We start from the raw sequence: 9,022 nt of genomic DNA on the forward strand, positions 1-9,022 counted from the left end.
GTGTGTTTGTGCTATAAAAGAGAGATATAATACACATATGTGTGTGTATATATATATATATATATATATATATATATATATATATATAAAAATTAGACTGGGAGATCCTGGTGTTGGAGGGGAGGTGATAACTGTATTACCCCCATAAGAATGGGAGTATCCCAAGGGAAGAGACTATATTTATTTCCTTTAATATATATATATATATATATACACACACACACACACACACACACATATACTATAGTCTTCATTTCTAGACTCGAGTTCCAACTTTGAGACTTACTGTGATAAATGGCAAATAATAGTACTGGACCTCTACTTGGCCTGGGACTAAAAAGATAAAGATGAAATCTAATAGAATATGTGAAAACCCACTAGTAGACTAGTTTTGGAGAAATGTGCATTAAGCACTCACAGCAATTTGTTAGACATGTGGATTTCCTCAAGGCACTTTTTTCTAGATTGCGTTTTTCTCTAGCATTTACAGCTCCCTGTTGCATTTTCTTTTTGTCCTTTCTGTTCCCCTCCCAGAACCTCCTTCTTCTGTGTACCTGAGTTTGTCTTGCTGACCTCATTTGTGCTTCTGTTTCTTATTTTCCTGTCTGTTACCAGCTACCTAATATTATCAACTGGTATATTCAAGCAACACTCCAAGAGAAAAGAAAAGCAAAAAAAAAAAAAAAAAAAAAAATACTGCTCTGAAAAGGGAGACAATGCATGTATTCATTTAATCAATGAAAAATGATTATTGAGAGCCTAATATTATCCAGGCATTGTGCTAGGTGCTAGCAATAGAATCGTGAACAATGTAGATACAGCTTTCAACCTCAAAGATAACACACGCTGGTGGCCTTGGTGTTCAAATTGCTCAGAATTTGTATTTTTACATTGTGTACAGATGTGGACCTGAACTAAATATAAAGAGAATCTCTGCATGTAAAATTCCAATATTCTTATTTACCCTAATTTTAAGAGTACTTATATGATTAATGTGAAATAATCTAATGTAAAGACCTAACAAAATTATTAATGGGACATATGAACAAACAGAAATGCTCAGGATGTCCCTTGCTAAGCTAAATCCACCTCATTTTGTCCTTTAAGATCCAACTCAAGTCATACCTTCCTTTGGGATTGTCTATAACTGTCTTGCTCACGTCATTTCCCCCCTGAGAAGTCCTTCATTACTCTTCATTTGACATGTAGCATGCATTGCTCTGCATATTTTATGCATATGCCCTATCTTCCCATGAGACTGTAAACCCTTCAAAGACATAGGCAGAAAGTCACTTCTAGCTGTGCCCTCAAGTATCCAGCATAATGCCCTGCACACAGTACACATTTAATATCAATCTTTACAGGATAAAATCCAAACTCTTCAGCATGAGATTTAAGGCCTTTCATGACCCTGTTCCTGCCTCTTTCTCCAATCTTATCTCCCACCAGGCTCCATTTCACAATTTACCATATCACACCTGTGCATTCTTATTCATGTCCTCTACCTGGAATAGCCTGCCCATATTTATATTTTACCTGGTTAATGCCCCTTTATCTTTTAATACTCAGATCCATTATCATCTTCTCCAGGAAGCCTTGCCTGACAGCCAAACGATGCTCCCCTGTGTCTCAGTGGGATTCACTGTAGACCTAGGTTTGAGCAATTATCACATTACCTGGTGGTGTGCCACTATGTCTTCAGTACTTAGAAGAATGCTTAGCAAATAATATACACTCAATGAATATTTTTTGAGTGAGTGGCTGAATTGTGTCACATGTTTTCCTCCTTTATTTCCTTGGCTTCAAGTGCCGCCTATATCCTGACAATCCCTCAATATTTTAATAAATTAAATTTATGAAGAAAAAGTACAGGCTGCTAGGAAGGCATATAACAAGAGTACCTAATTTGGATTGGGGTGGAAACATCAGAGAAGGCATCACTGAAGATATGACATTTGAACAGAGATCTGAAAAATAAATGGAAATAAGCCAGGCAAAGATAGGGTGGGGTAGGGGGAGATTTTGACAGAGGAATTAGCTAGCAATAAGATCTGTAGTGGTAAAAACCTTGGAGTTTTTGGGAATAGAGAAAAAAGGTTATGTGGTCAGAATGTAGTGATCCAGGGAGAAGACATTGTAGATGGGGGTGGGAAAGTAGGCAGATAATACAGGGCTTCGCTGAATTTATTTGTAAGTGAGATTGGAATTCTTGAATGGTTTTTAGTAGAGTGACAAGATCCATTTTATGATCACTCTGGTTGCTATGTGGAGAATGACTTTTGAAGGGAGCAGAGGGCTAATAGATGTTGGGAAATAAATTAGGACACTATTACAATGTTACGGGTGAGAGTTGATGGTGTGGACCAGGAGACTAGTGGCAGAGATGGAGAGAAAAGAATTGAACTCAATATATTCAGAGGGAGAATTGATAGGGGTGGGTAATGAATTATAGAAGGAAGCATCAATAATAACTTTCTGGTTATTGGTTTGTGAACTGAATATGTGCTTTTGCCACTCACTGAGATCGGGAGAATCCTGGAATAGGGCCAGGATTGGAATAGAGAAGAAATGATAACACCAATTTTGTACTAGAGTATTGTGATATGGTAGTAGATGTCAAGGAGGTAGTAAAATATACTGATTTGGAAATCAGAAGTGATATCTGGGCTAGAAATATAAATTTAGAAGCCATCAGCATGAAGGTGGCATTTAAAAACATGAAAGTGAGTGAAATCATGTAGAGAAACAATTTAGAGGAAGAAGAGAACCCGGAATGAAGCCCTGGGGATCATTTAAAGGGCATGTAGAGGAAGAATGGCCAGCAAGTGAGGAGGAGATAGAATGATAGGAAGAAAGCCATGAGTTCGTATCATGCAAGTAGAGTAGAGAATGTTTCAAGGAGAGCCTGGTAAACTATGCTGAAGATTGTTGAGGGGAGGAAGACAAAGAAGAGTCCATTGTTTCTGATCACATGGAGGACACTGATAACTTCAGTAAAGGCACTTTTGGTAGAGTGATGAGTACACAAGCCGTACTGGAGAGAAAAAGGAAAGAATAAAAGATGAAGAAGAGAAGATACTATGTATAGATAATCCTTTGGAAAAGCTTGGCTCTGAAACTAAATAGATTTGGTGAGAGCTGGAACAGGAAGCTTAAGAGAAGATGTTTGTTTTACAACGTAAAATAATAGAAAATGTTTGAATACTACTAGGAAGAAGAATTCATTAGAAAGGGAGAAGGTGAAGATGCAGGAGACCGGAGGGATATGGTCCCTGCAAAGGCAGGAAGATCCAGGGTCCAGAGCACATGTGAAGAGAGTGGCCTTTGATCAAAGGTGTGACACTTGCACTGTGACAAATATGTACTGAATGTCTACTCTGATCTTGGTTTTGTTTATTTTTTTTAATTATTTCATTTTATTTATTTTTATCTAGCCATTTAAAAAAAAATTTTAATTTGAACTTCTTAATATACTTTGTAGTTGATTTTTGTAACTCTTTACCCGTTCTTCTTTCCCCCTCCTTCTTCCCTCCCCCCCATTTGATTGTACTTATTTGTGAGGGTACAGCGTTGAATATCAACACCTGTGTGCAATATGTGATGCTCAAGTCAGGATAATTAGTATATTCAACAATATACAATGTGATGGCTTTTTGTACCTCTTTACCAATTTCTCCCTTATTCTCCTCCCCCTTTCCTACCCCTTGTACCCTCAGTTGTTTTCTCCTTTTGAAAGTTCAACATATTATTGCGATTGTTGTACCTTTCTTTCTTTCATTTATTTGTTTACTTTTTAGTTCCCACTTATGAGTGATAATTTGCAGTATTTCTCTTTCTGTGCCTGGCTTATTTCACTTGACATGAATTTCTCTAAGTTCATCTGTGCTGCTGTGAATGGCAGAATTTCATCCTTTTTATGGCAGAGTAGTATTTCATGGTATATATATATATATACTATATTTTCCTTAACCAGTCATCCATCGATGGACATTTAGGTTGGTTCTAACTCTTGGCTACTGTAAATAGAGCTGTGGTAAACATGGGAGTGCAGATATCAATTTGAAATGATGATTTCCATTCCTTTGGGTATATACCCAGCAGTGAGATTGCTGGATTGTATGGCAGTTCTACCTGTAGTTGTCTGAGTAGCTCCATAACATTTTCCATAATGGCTGCATCAATTTACAGTCCCACCAACAGTGTAGGAGGGTTCCCTTTTCTCCACTTCCTCACCAGCACTTGTTATTCTTTGTCTTTTTTATAATAGCCAGTCTAATTGGGGTGAGATGATATCTCAATGTGGTTTTGATTTGCATTTCCCTGATGATTATTGATGTTGAGCATTCTTCCATGTGTCTGTCGGCAATTTCTATATCTTCCTTTGAGAAATGCCTATTCAGCTCCTTTGCTCATTTTTAAATCAGGTTATTTATTTTTTACTGTTAAGTTGTTTGAGTACCTTGTATATTCTGGATATTAATCCTTTGTTGGATGCTTAGTTTACAAATATTTTCTTCCACTCTGTAGGATGTCTTTCCACTCTGTTAATGTTTCTTTTGCTGTGCAGTAGCATTTTCGTTCCATATAATTCCATTTGTTTATTTTTCCTTTTTTGTCTGTGCTTGTGGGCTCATATTCACAAAGTCTTTGCCCAGTCCTACATCCTGAAGTGTTTCCCCTGTTTTCTTTTAGGAGTTTAATAGTTTTGGGTCTTATATTTAAGCTTTTAATCAATTTTGGGTTGATTTTGGTATATGGTGAGAGGTACGGGTCTAGTTTCATTCTTCTACATAAGGATGTCCAGCTTTCCCAGGACCATTTATTGAAGAGGCCATCTTTTCCCCTATGTACGTTCTTGGTGACTTGTTGAAAATCAGTTGGCTATAAGTTTGGGAGTTGATTTCTAGGTTCTCTATTCTACTCCATTGGTCCAAGTGTCTGTTGTCTGTTTTTATTCCAGTACCATGCTGTTTTGCTTACTATAGCTTTGTAGTATAATTTGAAGTCAGGCAGTGTTATGCCTCTGGCTTTATTATTATTATTATTATTTTGCTCAGGATTGCTTTGGCTATTTGGGGTCTTTTTTTGTTCCATATAAGTATTAGGATTGACTTTTTTCTACTTCTGTGAAGAATTTTTTTTTCATATTCAACTCTAGGGAAACAACAATGAGTAAATCATGATCCCTGCCCTCATGGAGCTCACAACCTGATGAGAGAGACAAGCAATCAGACAATTATAATTAGGTTAATTAATGTTATGATAAGTGCAGGGTCCTGTGGAAGCATTGGAGAGAGGCATTGTTATGGGTTGAATTGTGTCCCCCAAAGAAAGTTATGTTGGTGTCCAACTGCCCAGTGCCTCAAAATGTGACCTTATTTGGAAGTAGGGTGTTTACCAAAGTAATCAAGTTAAGATGAGCTCATTAGGGTGGGCCTTAATTCAATGAGACTTGTGTCCTTATAAAAGGAGAAATTTGGACACAGACACAGACATGCGCAAATGGAGAATGCCACGTGCACATAAAGGCAGAGATCAAGGTGATGTATGCATAAGCCAAGGAATGCCAAAGATTGCTAGCCAACCAACAGAAGCTAGTAGAGAGGCATGGGACAGATTTTTCCTCACAGGAATCAACCCTGCCTTGATGTTAGACTTTCCAGCTTCCAGAAGTGAGAGAAAATAAATTTCTGTTGTTTAAGCCACTCAGTTTGTGGTACTTTGTTACAGCAGTCCAAGAAAACTAAAAACAGAGACCCAAACCCGTCCAGGTGGTGGTGGTCAGGTTAAGTGAAGACTTTCCAGAGGAGGTGTTATCTGAGCTGAATCAAGTTAAATAAGTAGGATATCATGGGTGGAACCTGGGGAGGACATTCCATGCAAAGTGATCATCATCTGCAATGGCTTGGAAGTGAAAGAGAGAATGTGTGTCCAAACTACTGCAAGTAATCCAAGGTGCCTGGATGTAGAGTGTGTGGGCAATGGTGGTGACAACTGAGACCTGAGAAGCTGGAGCCTATTCATAAAGAGTCTTCTAGTTCAAGCCAAGGAATTTGGACTTTATTCTGAAGCTAAGTGTGTGGCCTTTAAACGTTCATTCCCTTCTCCACTATTCACCTGCCTAACTCCATTTTTCCACGAAGCCTTCTCATATCTGTTGTGGCACTTCTCACACAGAGTTGTGAACAAGAACTTGCTTCTTGGTTTCTTCGAATATACAGTGAGTGTTTTGAGGGCAGGGGTGATACCCTGTTTACTCAGATATGCCCAGTGTGGGGCAAGTGCTTGGCATATATTAGGCCCTCAATAAATGACAGTCTGGTATATTTTTAGAGACAGCATTGGGACTTCCTGCCTTACTTTGGAGTGTTATTCTAGGACACTCCACATTTTCCATTTACTCTTCTCTCTTCTTACTTCCTCTCACTGATGATCCAGTACCCTCCACACTTACCTCTTCTTTCACTTCTCCATTTGGTTTTCCCTTTGGACCAAGGCCCATGGCAGCTTTGGGGTATGCTTTCCTATGCCCCCTCCCAAATCAGCAGTCACCACTTCAGGTAGCCTCTCATGCATCCAGGTTCCTACTGTCCCCAAGGAAGCCTGGTTCACACCATGCAAAGCCCTGCAGTCCAACCTTGTCATCTTGCTCCTGCCTCTAGTTCTGCCAGGACTAGCGCTTAACTTAGCCTAAGCAGGATCAGTAGGTCAGTTTCAAGGAAGTAGCTCTGGCCAGAATGGACCAAAGAACAGGTGGCAGCTCTGGCAAGAGGATGCTGTTGAGGCTACATGATGGGCAATGGGGTTGCTGGACTTGACGGGAGGGCAAGATCAAATAATCTGAGCAATCTCCAACTGAGCCAAATTTGACCTATGGGATTCCCATCAAAGAAGGAAGACAGAACTGGAACAGGAAACCAGGAAGAAGGATGGTCAAGGCAAGATGCTAAGCAAAAACCATGTGTTTGCATTAGATTGGACTCATTCAAATGTACATCATCTCATGCCTGCCATTTCTACATGCATAATCACACCCCGACTTGAGTGATCTCACACACACACACACACACACACATCCCACAGACACAAAATGATGATACAGACCCATACCCACGCTGGCAGAACCTAGTGTGATATGCTTTGGTTGGCAGATACTGTAATATCTGACCTGTTTGCAGTAGACAGGGAAGGAGATACTCTGTATAAGTACATGTACCAAGTAATAGAAACATCCCTTCAAGTGGCCAAGTCCTTTTCATGGTAATTGTTTCAAATGGTTAGCTTTCTGTCTTCTTATACCGAATGAACCTGAAATAATTTAACTTTTTTCTAGATGATTCCAGGCCATATTAATGGACATTAATTACTGGGGCCTGGGATAAGATACAGGGTGTCCTTAGGAGCTATCTTGAGGTACATTGGACTCTATCTCTCCACTAAATGGCCCCAGTGTAAATACCCTATTCACAAGAGACACGTGTTACACTTACACAAGTGTACTTCAAATTTTATGGAAAGATTCTTATTCTTTCAGTTCTATTTTCCGCAAACTTTTTGAAGTACCCTTGTATATGCACTGACGCATATGGGTATGAATACACAGACACACACACACACACACACATCTTTCATGTAAATGTCTTCATACAAAACGTACACACAAATCATACTGTATAGATAGATACACACACAGTGCAGTTACTTATAAGCTCCCTAGCACTACCTACATTTGTAAGTAGCTCTCTTTCTTATAGCCAATAGCTTGCTTCTTTCATCATTTCATCCTTTTTCTGCACACTAATTATTGGGATTAAGGAGTTAGCGCTCCTCTTTCAATGCAGAGTTGATGGTTTTAATTGGTCGCACCTGTAGTTAAAGAAGGCATTTTTAACTACAAAGAACTTGACTGGGAGATGGACTCAGGGGGAGTTATTAAAAGCAAGTTCATAACAGCTCCTTGGGAGGTCATTATTTTGCACTTCTCGCCTGCCTCCCCTAGAAATCATGTTTATTATTGGTAACAAGGTGAAAGGAAATTCCCTGACTTCATTAGAAACTTGGAAAAATAACTTTTACTTGCCAGTACCTTCCTTTCTTGCTGGAACACACTTCTTCTGAAAGGTGCTGTGGCAAAATGGCCTGCCCCAAGCATCCTTTTTGTCTAAAGGGAGCCTTAACAAACTCCCTGAAACTTCAGGGTTCATCCCTGGACAACAACCCCCCTGCCCGACACACACACACAGCAAAACAGCCACCTCGTTAACTCAAAGTTGAAAACAACTGAGACACCACCTAGACTAGTGGTATTCACATGTGTCCTACCTTAGGGAGGGGAGAGAAAAAGTTTCACAACATTGACTAGCATCTGTTTTATATACACATAAACAGTGTGTTCATCACAAACCCTTATCTGCTCATTGAAGCCAGGCTGGCAGAACCTAGTATGCATGCTTTGGTTGGCAGATACTGTAACACCTAATCTGTTTGGCACTGGCCAGGAAGGAGATGTTTGCAAGTGCATGTCTCAAATAATAAAGGCGTCCCTTGTAGTAGCCAATTGTTTCAAATGGATAGGTCTCTGTCTTTTTATGCCAAGTGAACCTGATATTATTTTCCTTTTTCAGGTTGATTTCAGGCCATTTTTACAAACACAAGTTATTGAGTTGGGCTGGGATGTAGTGTTGTCCTTAGGAGCTATCTTGAGGTGTATCAGACTGTTTAATCATCCACTGAATGGCCCCAGGCTATTTTTTTCAGAAGTATTCTGTTTTCTTTCTTATGTCTTTGCTTGCTGGTAATATTGTTTATGCCTCTAGTAGTCCTTTGACATTTTCTATTCTACCTTAGGCTCAGAAACCAAGCAGAGATACAGTTGGGTATAAAGTAGGATGGAGAGCCTTAGGGGTTTTTTCTATAAGTACTCTGCATGAGTTTCGGTGCATAGATTTTGTATCTTTTCTTTTGGCTGCCCTAAGCTTTCTAAAGGTAATTTTGGTTTTTTAGCTCTGTGAGTATAAGGCAA

Source organism: Galeopterus variegatus, unplaced genomic scaffold (assembly GCF_000696425.1).
Source record: "Galeopterus variegatus unplaced genomic scaffold, G_variegatus-3.0.2 Scaffold1033, whole genome shotgun sequence".
NCBI classification, from domain to species: domain Eukaryota; kingdom Metazoa; phylum Chordata; class Mammalia; order Dermoptera; family Cynocephalidae; genus Galeopterus; species Galeopterus variegatus.